This window comes from Microtus oregoni, unplaced genomic scaffold (assembly GCF_018167655.1).
Source record: "Microtus oregoni isolate MIOR12 unplaced genomic scaffold, Mior012 000044F_ref0000062, whole genome shotgun sequence".
Lineage (NCBI taxonomy): Eukaryota > Metazoa > Chordata > Mammalia > Rodentia > Cricetidae > Microtus > Microtus oregoni.
Window position 1 is genome coordinate 2,697,183 of NW_024543218.1, and position 15,720 is coordinate 2,712,902.

At 38.2% G+C, this 15,720-nt stretch overlaps 1 pseudogene; it reads left to right on the forward strand.

The window, feature by feature from the left end:
* Positions 1 to 4,486: 4,486 nt before the first annotated feature.
* Positions 4,487 to 13,465, forward strand: LOC121434669 (annotated as a pseudogene).
* Positions 13,466 to 15,720: the final 2,255 nt, after the last annotated feature.

Genomic DNA, 15,720 nt, shown 5'->3' on the forward strand with positions numbered 1-15,720 from the left:
TTACAGATACACAGTAAAAACATTCAGATAAAAAGGCCTCTGAGTGGGTGTGATAGTTTATTTGATAAATGTCCATGGGCTTAAGACAGAGAAGATAAATATAGACCGAGTCATGGATTCAAAATAGTTTTTTAAGGAATTTACACTAAGGTTCTTAAAGAAAAAAGTAAGTAAAACAATTAATGGACCTTGAAAAGATAGAAAATATACACAGAGTCTGGGTTATACTTTGTGCTTTCTTTGAATTTTTGGACTGCAGAGAGAGACATTTGATTTGGGGGCTGCTATGGTAACCCCACACATACTTTAAAGTTATCTTGACTTCAAAATTTGTTACTTTGGAAAATAGGCTCTGCTTTTGCTGCCACAGACCTTCCAGGCTAATGTTATGCCCTGGGTTTTTTGATTGAGTTGAAAACAATTATATCGTTAACGTTTTTCTTTCTTTTTTTTTAAATATTTATTTATTATGTGTGTATGCCTACAGGCCAGCAGAGGGCACCAGACCCCATTACAGATGGTTGTGAGCTACCATGTGGTTGCTGGGAATTGAACTCAGGACCTTTGGAAGAGCAGGCAATGCTCTTAACCTCTGAGCCATCTCTCCAGCCCCCAACGTTTTTCTTAGTTATGGTGTGTGTAAATTATATATAAAAGTTTAGACTCACAAAGATAGGATAAACTTCACCTTAATTTGCCAGTTTTTTCTTTTCATTTATCTAGTTTTTTATCTCCAGAATTCCTTCAGCTTGTGGTTTTTTACATCCTTCTATTTCAATTTTCACTTCTTGAACTGAGTTATTCATTTCTGTCAACTGTTTGCTTGTTTGACTTTCTTTAAGGGGTTTATTATTATTCTCCAAAATTTCGTTTATCTTTCCCTTTGCTTTTTTTATGATTAATAGAATGGATATTTATTTAAGGGGGGAAAACTTACAGATCACCGTCCCAGACAACAGCCCTCTGTGTAATCAGGAAGGGAGCCCAGTTGCCAAAAGCAGAGCCGGAAGCCAGAGAGTGAGCTGAGGGAAGTGGCAGCTTTTTTAAAGGGAGAGATGTCGATTGCCTTTGGGTGGGCTACTCAGTCTAGGGGTTGTAACCCACCCTGCAATCTGTTATTCCAGGGTCCCGGAGAGGCACTACCTGGAAGACATGGGCTAGGAAAGAGGAATGAGGCTAAGCGAGAATTCTTGTCAAAGCCTCCGTTTATTAGAGATGGGGTACAACTTTTATAGGGTAAAGAGTTGGGGGGGTGGGCACAGGGGCCTGGGCTCTTGCCGCGTGGTTCACGTTGGTCACATGGTCCGAGTTGGTCACGTAGGCAGGAGGTTGTCTTCGGTCAGGTCACTGTAGGCCAGGAAGTCGCGAGTTGACACACCTAGATCCCTAGATAGTTTGGAATGTGGGGTGGGTTCCGCTAACAGATAGCTCTCATTAACAGCCAATTTGGGTGTGGGGTAGGCTCTGTCAATAGAACTATTCCTAACACAATTAAGGGTGTGGGGTTCTCTGCAGACTCTCCAGGGTGATGGTTCCTGCAATGATTTTAGGAGGAAATTGGCTCCTAACAGAGAGAGAGCCAGGCGGTGGTGGTGCACAACTTTAATCTCAGCACTCTGGAGGTAGAAGCAGGTGGATCTCTGTGAGTTCGAGGCCAGCCTGGTCTAGAAGAGCTAGTTCCAGGACAGGAACCAAAAGCTACAGAGAAACCCTGTCTCTTAAAATCAAAAAAAAAAAAAGGGAGAGAGACCACGCTCCAATGGTCTGGTATCTCATCGGCTATTGGCTGAAGGAGCAAAATGAGCTACCGCAACACATGTATCTTTGTCTTAAACAAAATTTGCAAGATATCTGATGTATTTTCCTATAGGATATATAATTTCATTTTTGTCAAATATTAATTGCTATATCATTAAACCTTTTTTGTAAGGTTAATGAACTATACATATCTCACAAACTATGAATGGAACGGGTGTTATCATCACATTTAGTTCTGACTAGTATCCTTCTTTTTATATCTTCTCTTTCTATAACCAATAGACACACACAATATAAGGTTAACTTAAATATAATAAATGAGAGCTAATTTTAAATAAACCTGAGATTTAGAAGTAACTTGAAGGGGATGTACTAGACAGGTGCCAACTAGAAGACCAGAGAGCACACCCAGCATTGCCACTGATCTGTTCGAGCAGCTAATGTGGGATATTCAGTTTCTTTGATTGTATAAAGCAAAGGTGGTTATTATATCACTTATTTCCAATCTATTGAGTTTATTGTTTTTTAACTTGTAGTTTCACTATAACATTGCCTATTATTTTAGGTAACTTCTCTGATCTTACATCATATAAACTGAAATTCATAATAATATTTATTGTAAACATTATCTATTGAAATGATGTGGGATGAAACTCAAAGAATATGATACTTCTAAAAAAAAACATAACTCAGCCGGGCGGTGGTGGTGCAGGCCTTTAAACTCAGCATTCAGGAGGCAAAGGCAGGTGGATCTCTGTGAATTTGAGACCAGCCTGGTCTATAAGAGCTAGTTCCAGGATGGACAACAAAGGTACAGAGAAACCTCATCTCGAAAAAAACAAAAATAAATGAATAAATAAAATCAACAACAACAAATAAAAACATAACAAAGAATGTGCTACTACTTAAAAAACATGCAACAATACAAAGCCAGTGTTGAGATCACTACAGTTTGATTGGGGGAACTGAAATTATGGTTTACTAATTGTTCTTTTTTTTAATTTATTTTTTATTGAAAAAAAATTTCGGCCTCCTCCCAGCCTCCCATTTCCCTCCCACTCCTCTCCCCCTCCCTCTCCAGTCTGAAGATCAGTCAGGGTTCCCTGCCCTATGGAAAATCCAAGGTCCTCAACCCTCCATCCAGGTCTAGGAAGCAGAGCATCCAAACTGGCTAGGCTCCCACAAAGCAAGAACATGACATAGGATCAAAACCTAGTGCCAATGTCCTTGGCTTCTCATCAGTCCTCATCATCTGCCATGTTCAGAGAGTCCGGTTTTATCCCATGCTTTTTCAGTCATAGTCCAGCTGGCCTTCGTGAGCTCCCAATAGATCAGCCCCACTGTCTCAGTGGATGGGTGCACCCCTCATGGTCCTGATTTCCTTGTTCATGTTCTCCCCCCTTCTGCTCCTCATTGGGACCTTGGAAGCTCGTTCTGGTGCTCCAATGTGGGTCTCTGTCTCTATCTCCATCCATCGCCAGATGAAGGTTCTATGGTGATATGCAAGATATTCATCAGAATGGCTAAGGATAAGGCCATTTCAGGTTCCCTATTCTCAGCTGCCCAAGTAACTAACTGGGGACATTGCGCTGGGCACCTGGGAGCCCCTCTAGGTTCAAGTCTCTTGCCAACCCTAAGATGGCTCCTTTAGTTAAGATATATGCTTCCCTGCTCCCCTATCCACCCTTCCTTTATCCCAATCACCCCGTTTCCCCAAGTTCCCCCCATCCTCCCCTTCTCACTTTTCTCTCCCCATCTCCCCTTACCCCCATCCCACCCCACCCCCAAGATCTCAATTTTTTGTCCGACAATCTTGTCTACTTCCCATATCCAAGAGGATAACTATATGTTTTTCTTTGGCTTCACCTTCTTATTTAGCTTCTTTAGGATCACAAGTTATAGACTCAATGACCTTTATTTATGGCTAGAACCCAATTATGAGTGAGTACATTCCATGTTCATCTTTTTGGTTCTGGGTTACCTCACTCAGGATAGTGTTATCTATTTCCATCCATTTGCATGCATAATTCGAGAAGTCATTGTTTTTTACCACTGAGTAGTACTTTAATGTGTATATATTCCATACTTTCTTCATCCATTCTCCCATTGAAGGACATCTAGGTTGTTTCCAGGTTCTGGCTATTACAAATAATGCTGCTATGAACATAGTTGAACAAATGCTTTTGTCATATGAGAGGGCATCTCTTAGGTATATTCCCAAGAGTGGTATTGCTGGGTCCTGGGGTAGGTTGATTCCGAATTTCCTGAGAAACTGAAACACTGATTTCTGAAGTGGTTGCACAAGATTGCATTCCCACCAGCAATGGATGAGTGTACCCCTTTCGCCACAACCTCTCCAGCAAAGGCTATCATTGGTGTTTTTTATTTTAGCCAGTCTGACAGGTGTAAGATGATATCTCAAAGTTGTTTTGATTTGCATTTCCCTGATTGCTACGGAGGTTGAGCATGACCTTAAGTGTCTTTTGGCCATTTGAACTTCTTCTGTTGAGAATTCTCTATACAGTTCAATGCCCCATTTATTAATTGAGTTAATTAGCATTTTAAAGTCTAGTTTCTTGATTTCTTTATATATTTTGGAGATCAGATGTTTGTCTGTTGCAGGGTTGGTGAAGATCTTCTCCCAGTCAGTAGGTTGTCTTTTGATCTTAGTGACAGTGTCCTTTGCTTTACAGAATGTACTCAGTTTCATTTATATAATGTTACCGTAATGTCTGTGCTTCTGGGGTTATACATAGGAAGTGATATCCTGTGTCCATATGAGGTAGGGTACTTTCCACTTTCTCTTTTATCAGGTTCAGTGTGTTCAGATTGATATTGAAGTCTTTGATCCATTTGGACTTGAGTTTTGTTCATGGTGATAGATATGGTTCTATTTTCATTCTTCTGCAGATTGACATCTAGTTTTGCCAGCACCATTTGTTGAAGATGCTTTCCTTCTTCCATTGTATACTTTTAGCTCCTTTATCGAAAATGAGGTGGGTTTGTGGGTTAAAATCTGGATCTTCTATACGATTCCATTGGTCAACTTCTCTGTTTGTGGGTTAAAATCTGGATCTTTTATACGATTCCATTGGTCAACTTCTCTGTTTTTATGCTGCTACCACACTGTTTTCATTACTGTAGCTCTGTAATAGAGTTTAAAGTCAGGGATGGTTCTGCCTCTAGAAGTTGCTTTATTGTATAACATTATTTTGGCTATCCCGTTTTTTTTTCCATATAAAGTTGATTATTGTCCTCTCAAGATCTGTAAAGAATTTTGATGGGACCTTGACGGGGATTGCATTGAATCAATAAATTGCCTTTGGAAGAATTGCCATTTTTACTATGTTGATCCTCCCAATCCAAGAGCAAGGGAGATCCTTCCATTTTCTGGTATCCTCTTCAATTTCTTTCTTCAATGCCTTAAAGTTCTTGTCAAATAGATCTTTCACTTCCTTGGTTCGAGTTACCCCAAGATATTTTATGCTGTTTGTGGCTATCTTGAAAGGTGATGCTTCTCTGATTTCCCTCTCTGCTTTTTTATCCTTTGTGTATAGGAGGGCGGCTGATTTTTTGGAGTTGATCTTGTATCCTGCCACATTACTAAAGGTGTTTATCAGCTGTAGGAGTTCTTTGGTGGAGTTTTTGGGGTCGCTTAAGTACACTATCATATCATCTGTAAATAATGAAAGTTTAACTTCTTCATTTCCAATTCGAATCCCCTTGATCCCATTATGATGTCTTATTGCTATTGCTAAAAGTGCAAGCTCTATATTGATGAGGTATGGAGAGAGTGGACATCTTTGTCCTGTTCCTGATTTTGGTGGGATGGCTTTGAGTTTCTCTCTGTTTAATTTGATGTTAGCTGTTGGCTTGGTGTAAATAGCTTTTATTATATTTAGGTTTGACCTTTATATCCCTAATCTCTCAAAGACTTTTATTATAAAGGGATGTTGAATTTTGTCAAATGCTTTTTCAGCATCTAATGAAATGATCATATGGTTTTTTCTTTCAGTTTATTTATATGATGGATTACATGCCGGGCGGGGGTGGCACATGCCTTTAATCCCAGCACTCGGGAGGCAGAGGCAAGCGGATCTCTATGAGTTCGAGGCCAGCCTGGTCTACAAGAGCTAGTTCCAGGAAAGGAACCAAAAGCTACGGAGAAACCCTGTCTCGCAAAATCAAAAAAAAAAATTGATAGATTTCCATATGTTGAACTAGCCCTGCATCTCTGGGAAGAAGCCTACTTGATCATAATGGATAATTTTTCTAATGTATTCTTGGATTTGGTTTGCCAGTATTTTATTGAGGATTTTTGCGTTGATGTTCATGAGTGAGATTGGCTGTAATTCTCTTTCTTGGTTGAGTCCTTGTGTGGTTTTGGTATCAGAGTAACTGTAGCTTCATAAAAGGAATTTGGCAATGACTCTTCTGATTGATTTAAGTTTGAAGTTAACTTTGTTAGAAATTAGTATGGCCACACCTGCTTGTTTCTTAGGTCCATTTGCTTGATAAGCCTTTTCCCAGCCCTTTACTCTGAGTAGGGGCCTGTCTTTGTGGTTGAGGTGTGTTTCTTGTAAACAACAGAATGTTGGATCCTGTTTTCGTATCCAATCTCTTCTCCTGTGCCTTTTTATAGGTGAGTTGAGTCCATTGACATTAAGTGATATTAATGACTAGTGGTTGTTAACTCCGGTCACTTTTTTAGTAGTAGGGTTTGTGTGTTTTCCTTCTTTGAGTTTTGCTGGTGAAGGGTCTCTAGATGTCTGAGTTATTGTGGTCATTGTTGGACTCCTTGGTTAGTGATTTTCCTTCTATTACTTTCTGTAAGGCTGGATTTGTGGATAAATATTGTTTAAATTTGTTTTTATCCTGGAAAATTTGTTTTCTCCATTTATAGTGAACGGAAGCTTGGCTGGATATAGTAGTCTGGTCTTGCATCCATGGTCTCTCAGTTTTTGCAGTACATCTATCCAGGACCTTCTGGCTTTCATGGTTTCCATGGAGAAGACAGGTGTAAGTCTGATAGGTTTACCTTTATAAGTAACTTGGCCTTTTTCCTTAGCAGCCCTTAATATTCTTTCTTTATTCTGTTTGCTTTGTGTTTTGATTATTATATGGTGAGGGGATTTTTTTTTTGATCCAGCCTATTCAGTGTTCTGTTTGCTTCCTGAACCTTCATAGGTATATCTTTCCTTAGGTTGGGAAAGTTTTCTTCTATAATTTTATTAAAAATATTTTCTGGGCCTTTGAGCTGTGACTCTTCTCCTTCTTCTACTCCTATTATTCTTAGGTTTGATCTTTTTATTGTGTCCCAGATTTCCTGAATGTTTTGTGATGCAAGTTTGTTGGACTTGCTGTTTTCTTTGATCAGAGCATTTATTTTCTCTATGATATCTTCAGAAGCTATGATTCTTTCTTTTATCCCTTGTATTCTGTTGGCTATGTTTGTTTCTGTAGTCTCTGTTTGTTTACTTAAATTTTCCATGTCCATCCGGCCCTGTGTGTGTTTTCTTCCTTCCCTCCATTTCAGTTTTCATGTCTTGAACTGTTTCCATTATCTGTTTGATTGTTTTTCCTTGGTTTCCTAGGGTATCATTCACTGATTTATTCAATTCTTCAAACTTTCTGTTATACTTCTCATCCATTTCTATAAGGGCATTTTTTACATGCTGTTTAAGGGTGTCAATCACTTTCATAAAGTCAATTTTTTCTACTTTTTCTTGATTAAGGTGTTCATGTCCTCCTGTTTTGAGGTCACTGGGTTCTGGTGGTTTCATGTTGTTTTTCAGATTGTTGGGTGAATTCTTGCATTGGCACCTGCCCATCTCTTCCTCCAAATGCTCCCCTATGGAATTTCTTTTACAGGACCAGGTCTCCTTGCCCACTGATGTACCTTCCCAGTGATGGCACTCTCCAGTGATGGCTCTTCTGGTGCCTAGATCAGATCTCCATGCTGGTTGGGTAGCTCGTAAACAAAGCGCCTACCTTTCTTGTTGCAGGCAGGCTCTTGAGACAAAGGAACTCCTGTCTGCCTGGTTGCCCTCATGATTTGGACCCAGAGCCCAAACAGGCTGAGCTGGGTGATGTAATGTGCCTGAAGAGGGGAGGGAGGCAGAAGGGGGGTTCTGGATGCAAGCTGGGTGGGATAGAAAGAGAGAGGCAGTATCTGGGGAGTATAGCCCCTGCAGGAAGTCCAGGAAGTATAGGGGGATGAGGAATGTCTGAGTTCCATGTCTAGGGCTGCTGCTGCAGGTGAAACTCATTCACCCTGGTGATGGCTCTCCTGGTGCCCAGATCAGATCTCAGTGCTAGATGGGTAGCTCATAAACAAAGCGCCTCTTCCTTTGCTTTTTTAAAAAATTCATTCACTTCTTTCTTAAGGACATAAAACATCTACATAGTTGATCTAACTTAATTGTACTTTGACTGGGTTTGAATATTCAGGGTGTGCTGTAGTAGGAGAGTTGGAATATGGTAGTGACATATTGTTCTGTCTGTTGTTGATCATGTTATTGTGCTCTTGTCAGGTGTCTGGGTCTGAGGTGACTGCAGGTCTAGGTGCCAGTATCTCTGTTTGTCTTTGTTGGATGCACGTTTATTCCTTGGTTTCTATCTGCTCTTTGGTATTCTGGTCTGTGTTGGCTATGATAGAAGTAGCTTTTTCCCCCATTTTGGGGTCTGGAAGTCTTTCAGTAGGTGTGACATTAGTACTGCCTAAGAATTCAGAGTCATTGAATTGTAGGTGCTTGAACTTCTTCCTGCTTGTTATGCTTACTTTACATTTTTAAAATTAATATAACAACTTGATGTATCGGCATGACTATGGACCACATGAGTACCTGGTCCTCAACATGATCAAAGGATCACAGAATTTGTGAACTTGGAATAATGGATAGTTATGATTCCCAAATAAGTACTGGCAATTCTGCCACATCTATTCAAGACCATCAAAAGCTAGGTACTACTCAGTCATCCCTCTCCCAGCTTGTGTTTATTACTTATGCCCAAGTTTTATATTGCTAATGTTTTCATCTGTCCATTTGTAACTGTTTAAACATAAAGCTCTGTTTGTAAAATGTTATTGGCATTACAATTTAAATTAGGGCACTTCGGATGTTTGGAAGATAAATAGAGAAGTGGAGTGAATGTATATTTCTTTGTAGGAACTCCAGTAAAAACCTCTGAGTTCCTCTATTATTCTTGCTTGATTCACTGATATTTGCAATGTAGACAGTGTCTTTTTGTTTGTTTGTTTTTTGTTTATTGTTTACTTGATTTTTGAGTCAGGGTTTCTCTGTAGCTTGGGAGCCTGTCCTGGAACTATCTCTCAAAGTACAGGCTGTCCTCAAACTCACAGAGACCAAGCTGCCTCTGCCTCCTGATTGCTAGGATTAAAGGCATGCACCACCACTTCCTGGAAGACAGGGTTTTACTATGTACTTTCACCTTCCTGGACCTTATTGCATAGACTTGTCTGGCATTTAACTCAGGGAAAAATATACCCGCCTCTGCTTTTGAAGTTCTGAGCTTAAAGGCATGAGTCAATACAACCAGGTTGTCCAACTTATTTTTCTATTTGTAGTTAGTTAATCTTCATAAAATTTTCTCATGTGTACTATATACTGTTGATATGTTTTCTTGTTTCTCTTTGCTAATAGATATTTCACATGTAAGGTGATATCTCATTCAAAGAGTAAAGAAATGACAGAGATGACTCTCCTATACACTTTCCTTCTAAAGTGAGTGTCTATGTCTTAGAATATGACTAGGGAATACCAGAATTTTATGACTATACTATCAAAGAAGTATACATTTACAATGGTGTCACTATCATGTCACTATCATGTATGGCATATTTTAGAAGGCAGTGACCTATGATGATGTGCATATCAACTTCACTTGGGAAGAGTGGAATTTGCTGGATCCTTCCCAGAAGAATCTCTACAAAGATGTGATGCTGGAGACCTACAGGAACCTCACTACTATAGGTAAAAATTAATTTCCTTCTTGTTTCAAAATAAAGGGACAGCTTTTTCTTGGTTAATGATGTTCTTCAATAATTTGATTTAAACCGGGCAGTGGTGGCACACGCCTTTTATCCCAGCACTCGGGAGGCAGAGGCAGGCAGATCTCTGAGTTCGAGGCCAGCCTGGTCTACAAGAGCTAGTTCCAGGACAGGCACCAAAAGCTACAGAGAAAACCTGTCTCGAAAAAAACAAAAAAAAATGAGAAAAAAATAATTTGATTTAGAAAGGAGAATAAGAATGAGGTAAATAAATCAAAATGGTTCTAAGGTTTAGTTAAAATAGTTACTTAAATGATGCATAGTATTCAATATTATAACATACATTTTCTGGTACTGCATTTTAGGATACATTTGGGAAGAACATAATAGTAAAGAACATTGTCAACATTCTAGAAGACATGAAAGGTAATTTTCTTATGCATGCTGAAAATAATGATCCTCTAATAAAATGATAATGTGTCCTAGAAGATTTAAATAAAAGCAACAGTGTGAATAAGCACAGCTTTAAGTGCATTTATGATTATTAACTTCTGAAAAATCCATATAGAATTTCATGTAGTTGAATTACATTTTCAAGGCATTTTTTTTTTATTAAGAAGTCATGAGAAACGGCTAAACAGATATCAGCATTTGAAGCATACAACCATGAGAGCTATTCTGTAGATCTACCAATCCATTTATTTCTTACTACTCATAATACAAAATGTGTATACATTGGAGTGATGATAAGTATATCTGCAAGACTTTCTAATAAATCGAGAGCACATAGTAAATCTTGTATTACTCATATACTTCTTATTACTATATTAAGATTGGTGACAGAAGCAGTTAGAGTTAAGTGGCAGTTGTTGTGAAGAAACTTCTACTGCACATCTATGAGGAACAGAATGTCACACCGTGATAATTCAGTGTGGAAATTTTTTGTTTGTGATTCTTCCTTTACCTTGTATACCACAAATTACTCTCAATACAAGCCTATGCACATGGGAATATGGAAAATCACAGCATATCTCTCTCTAAAAACAATTAGAAGATAAGCATTAGTCCCCATGTTAAGTACCCTTTCTCAAATTGATTGAACTATATAAAAAATTGGTTTTCTCACATAACTGTTAATAGATAAAAAAAGTCACAGTGCAGAGAAGCCACATGAGTTCTAGAATTGTGCAAATACTTCTTATTGTCCTAGTTTACTTAGCAAATGTAGTATGATTTACAGTATAGGACAGTTTAAGAATGCAATAAAGTTGTTCTGAGGTTATTCAGTTGTCTTCAAATATGTGAAATATGTCAAATTGAAAAATGTTTCTGTAAAGGTGAAAATTTAAACCACATAATAAAGGAATTTACCATGACAAGTGTCTTAAAAAATGCAAAAGAACCCTTAATTACAGAAGAAAGCATGAGTTTAAACAAAGTTATAAAACCTTAATATCTGAATTCTGTTTACTATTAGACTAAATTATAAAAATAATACATACAGATATGTAGGTTCATGAGTGTATTGAATGTGGTAAAACTTTTATGTGTTCCAATTATACTTGCAGGATTAAAAGAAATAATTCTGGAAAGAAATATTCAGTACATCCTCAATGTGATAAAGCCTTGGCATATGATAGTCAGCTTCAGAGGAATGAAAGAAGATATTATAGTGAGAAATCCTATGCATCTAATCAGTGTTGTAAAGCCTTTGCTCATCACAGTTCTTTTCAAATGAACACAAGAACACATACTGAAAAAAAACCCTGTGAATGTAATCACTGTGGTAAGGCCTTTGCATATCAGAGTGATCTTCAAAGGCATAAAAGAACACATACTGGAGAGAAACCCTATGAATGTAATCAGTGTGGTAAGGCCTTTGCACGACATGATCATCTTCAATCACATAAAAGAACACACACTGGAGAGAAACCACATGAATGTAGTCAGTGTGGTAAGGCCTTTGTTCAACACAGTCATCTTAAAGAGCATAAAAGAACACATACTGGAGAGAAACCTTATGAATGTAATCAGTGTAGTAAGGCCTTTGCTCAACAAAATACTCTTCAAAACCATGAAAGAACACATACTGGAGAGAAACCCTATGCATGTAATCAGTGTGGTAAAGCCTTTGCACGACACGGTCATCTTAAATTGCATAAAAGAACACACACTGGAGAGAAACCCTATGAATGTATTCTGTGTGGTAAGGTCTTTGCTCAACACAGTCATCTTCAAATACATAAAAGAACACATACTGGAGAGAAACCCTATGAATGTATTCAGTGTGGTAAGGCTTTTGCACGACACGATCATCTTCAATATCATAAAAGAACACACACTGGAGAGAAACCATATAAATGTAGTCAGTGTGGTAAGGCCTTTGTTCAACACAGTCATTTTAAAGAGCATAAAAGAAAACATACTGGAGAGAAACCCTATGAATGTAATCAGTGTAATAAGGCCTTTGCTCAACAAAATACTCTTCAAAACCATAAAAGAACACATACTGGAGAGAAACCCTATGAATGTAATCAGTGTGGTAAAGCCTTTGCACGACACGGTCATCTTCAATCGCATAAAAGAACACACACTGGAGAGAAACCCTATGAATGTAATCAGTGTGGTAAGGCATTTGGACGGCCCCATACTCTTCAATTGCATAAAAGAATACATACTGGAGAGAAACCCTATAAATGTAATCAGTGTGGTAAGGCCTTTGCATGTCACAGTGATCTCCAAAGGCATAGAAGAACACATACTGGAGAGAAACCCTATGAATGTAATCAGTGTGGTAAGGCCTTTGCACGACTTAATCATCTTCAATTGCATAGAAGAACACATACTGGAGAGAAACCCTATCCATGTAGTCAGTGTGGTAAGGCCTTTGCTCAACACAGTGCTCTTCAAAAGCATAAAAGAACACATACTGGAGAGAAATCCTATGAATGTAATCAGTGTGGTACGGCCTTTGGACAGCTTCATACTCTTCAATTGCATAAAAAAACACATACTACCTAGAAACCCTATGAATGTAGTCAGTGTGGTAAGGCCTTTGCTCAACACAGTCATCTTAAAGTGCATAAAAGAACACATACTGGAGAGAAACCTTATGAATGTAATCACTGTAGTAAGGCCTTTGCTCAACAAAATACTCTTCAATACCATAAAAGAACACATACTAGTGAGAAACCCTATGAATGTAATCAGTGTGGTAAGGCATTTGGACAGCCCCGTACTCTTCAATTGCATAAAAGAATACATACTGGAGAGAAACCCTATGAAAGTAATCAGTGTGGTAAGGCCTTTGCTCAACACAGTCATCTTCAAACACATGAAAGAACTCATACTGGAGAGAAACCCTATGATTGTAATCAGTGTGGTAAAGCCTTTGCACAACACAATCATCTTCAATCGCATAAGCAAACACACACTGGAGAGAACCCCTATGAATGTAATCAGTGTGGTAAGGCATTTGGACAGGCCCATACTCTTCAATTGCATAAGAGAATACATACTGGAGAGAAACCCTATGAATGTAATCACTGTGGTAAGACCTTTGCTCAACACAGTGCTCTTCAAATACATGAAAGAACACATACTGGAGAGAAACCCTATGAATGTAATCAGTGTGATAAGGTCTTTGCTCAAAACAATGCTCTTCAAAGGCATCAAAGAACACACATGGGTGCATAAAGGTATGCATGAAATGAGTTTGGAAAAGTCTTTTCATGTCTTATTCATCTTCAAATGCAGAAAAGGACACAGATTGGAAAGAAACTTGTGAATGGATTTGTTTCGCAAATCTGTTGTCACAATAATCTCCAAATACATGAAACAAACTATCCTGGAGAGAAACTGTAAACTTAAGGATTATAGTCTTCAAAAACATGAGAATAATCATAATGTAGTGAAAAAAATAAACAGTGTGGTAAATGTTTTGTACTTGTTACAGGAGTAAAACTTTTTGTGTGTAATCAATCTGATAAAGTTTTTGGGTACCTGAAGAAGACACTGAGGGTTTCTTATTGCAAATTAATTTTAAGCCATCACATTTACAGTCTGTTAACCAACAGTATTTATTCTGTAAAAAATGATAGTGTCAACAATCTGTTCAAGCATTATGATACCAGCTTTTATTTTATTTGCACCAGGAAACTCATGGACAAAACCTAATTTGTGATTTTATGAAGTCTTTTGGGAAGGAGATAGAGCCAAGATAAGAATCGCAACCTGGTAGTGAAATGAGATACAAAGGAAAACCCTTTGCTCCTAATTCCAGAACTAGTGAAAGATACAACATCACCCTGAAAACACAGTCAAACATCAAATCTGGATACTGAAAGAAATCTGCTTTGGCTCTCAAACCAAAGCAAAAAAAAAATGCAATCTACACTTGTCTCTCTGAGCTCAAAACCAACCAACTCCAGAGCACAAAATCCAGCCCATCTCTGAGCTTGTTCAAGCCCAGGCATTTAAATCTCACCAGTTCTCACCTTCTAAATCTCCTTAGAGCTGCTCTGCCTCCAAGAAGCCCTATATGAGTCATATGCTCATTCAGTTGGCAGCTGCCTCTTTCCAGACTTGCAGAGGAACTCACACTCTGGATTCTTCCCTCCTAAATAAATCTCTTGACTGAGATTTATATGAACACCTTCTTTCACTGGAATGGATCAGGAAATCTCTAGTGGAGTTGAACTGAGATACAGTTGACATAACTGTTTGGAAACTCACTTAGCCTAGAAGAGCACAGAAGCAATGGACACCTCTTATGGGAGACTCCCTTAGGAGAGTGGAGCAGATCAGCAACAGACATTTCTGCTGGGAAGCTTTCATGGAAGAATGGAGCAGAGCCCAGCTGTAATGACTTTCTCTCAGAGAGAAAGAGAATTGCTATGTCTAGTGGGGGCAAACTTCTTTTCACAGCTGTTGGTGTTGCCTAACTTTCAGCAGTCAGCGTATCCTTCCTTCCAGAATTTTAAGACTTGCAAAATGAATTTGAACAATAATGTAACCCTTTTAGATTTTATACTCTCTTCAACTGCATGGAATATGTAATTCAGGTGTAAATATTTATGGATGTGTACTGCCTCCTTTTCGGTTGTGATATAATGTCTTTCAACATATAAAAGCATCTTCTTCAGGTCATGGTTCTAGAGGATAATAGGATCACCATGAAAGAGCCATGACAAAAAGTGTCAGACATGGCACTAAAGCTGGAACTTAAGAACTCAAAGCCGTAATCTTCCACATGAAGCAGAGTGTTGGAACTGGAACTGGCGTATGAATGTAAATTCTCATAGCCTACTCTCAGTGACATATTTCCTTCAGCAGTGCAGCATGTCCTAAATCTTCCCAAATGATACCACCAACTTAGAAGGATTTATTTCTCTTACTTCAAGTTTTAATTTGATTTCTCTTTACATGAACCAATACTTCATGAAGAAAAACTCTGTAAGTAAGCTGTAATATGCCTGGACTCATCTTTTACATTAATAAATGCTTACAGGAGAAAAATTTCCACGTGTGAAAATTTTTTTTAAAAAATTTGCTTTTATTGTAATGACGTGCATGTGTATGTGTGTGTGAGAGAGATAGAATGTTAATGTGCATTCTGTATTCTGAAAACGTTAACACCTTGCATCTTCTTGTAGCAGAAATTACAGGTAGCTCTTAAAAATTTGACCTGAGTCCTTGGAATGAAGATTTCTTAGTCACCTAGACATGACTCTAGTCCTATAAATATTTTAATGTCTATTTATATTACATTGAATTTTGGAAGTAGGAACAAACTCATAAGCAGAAAACAATTTTTATTGACTTTAGCCATCAACGTTGTCTTCAGCTTGAAGAAAAATTATTTTTCATCATAACTTTGAAAGAAGTAAATTACGTAACATGTTCTCTCAAGATTAATGGTGGAAATCATTGCATTTTGGTTTCTATTTTGA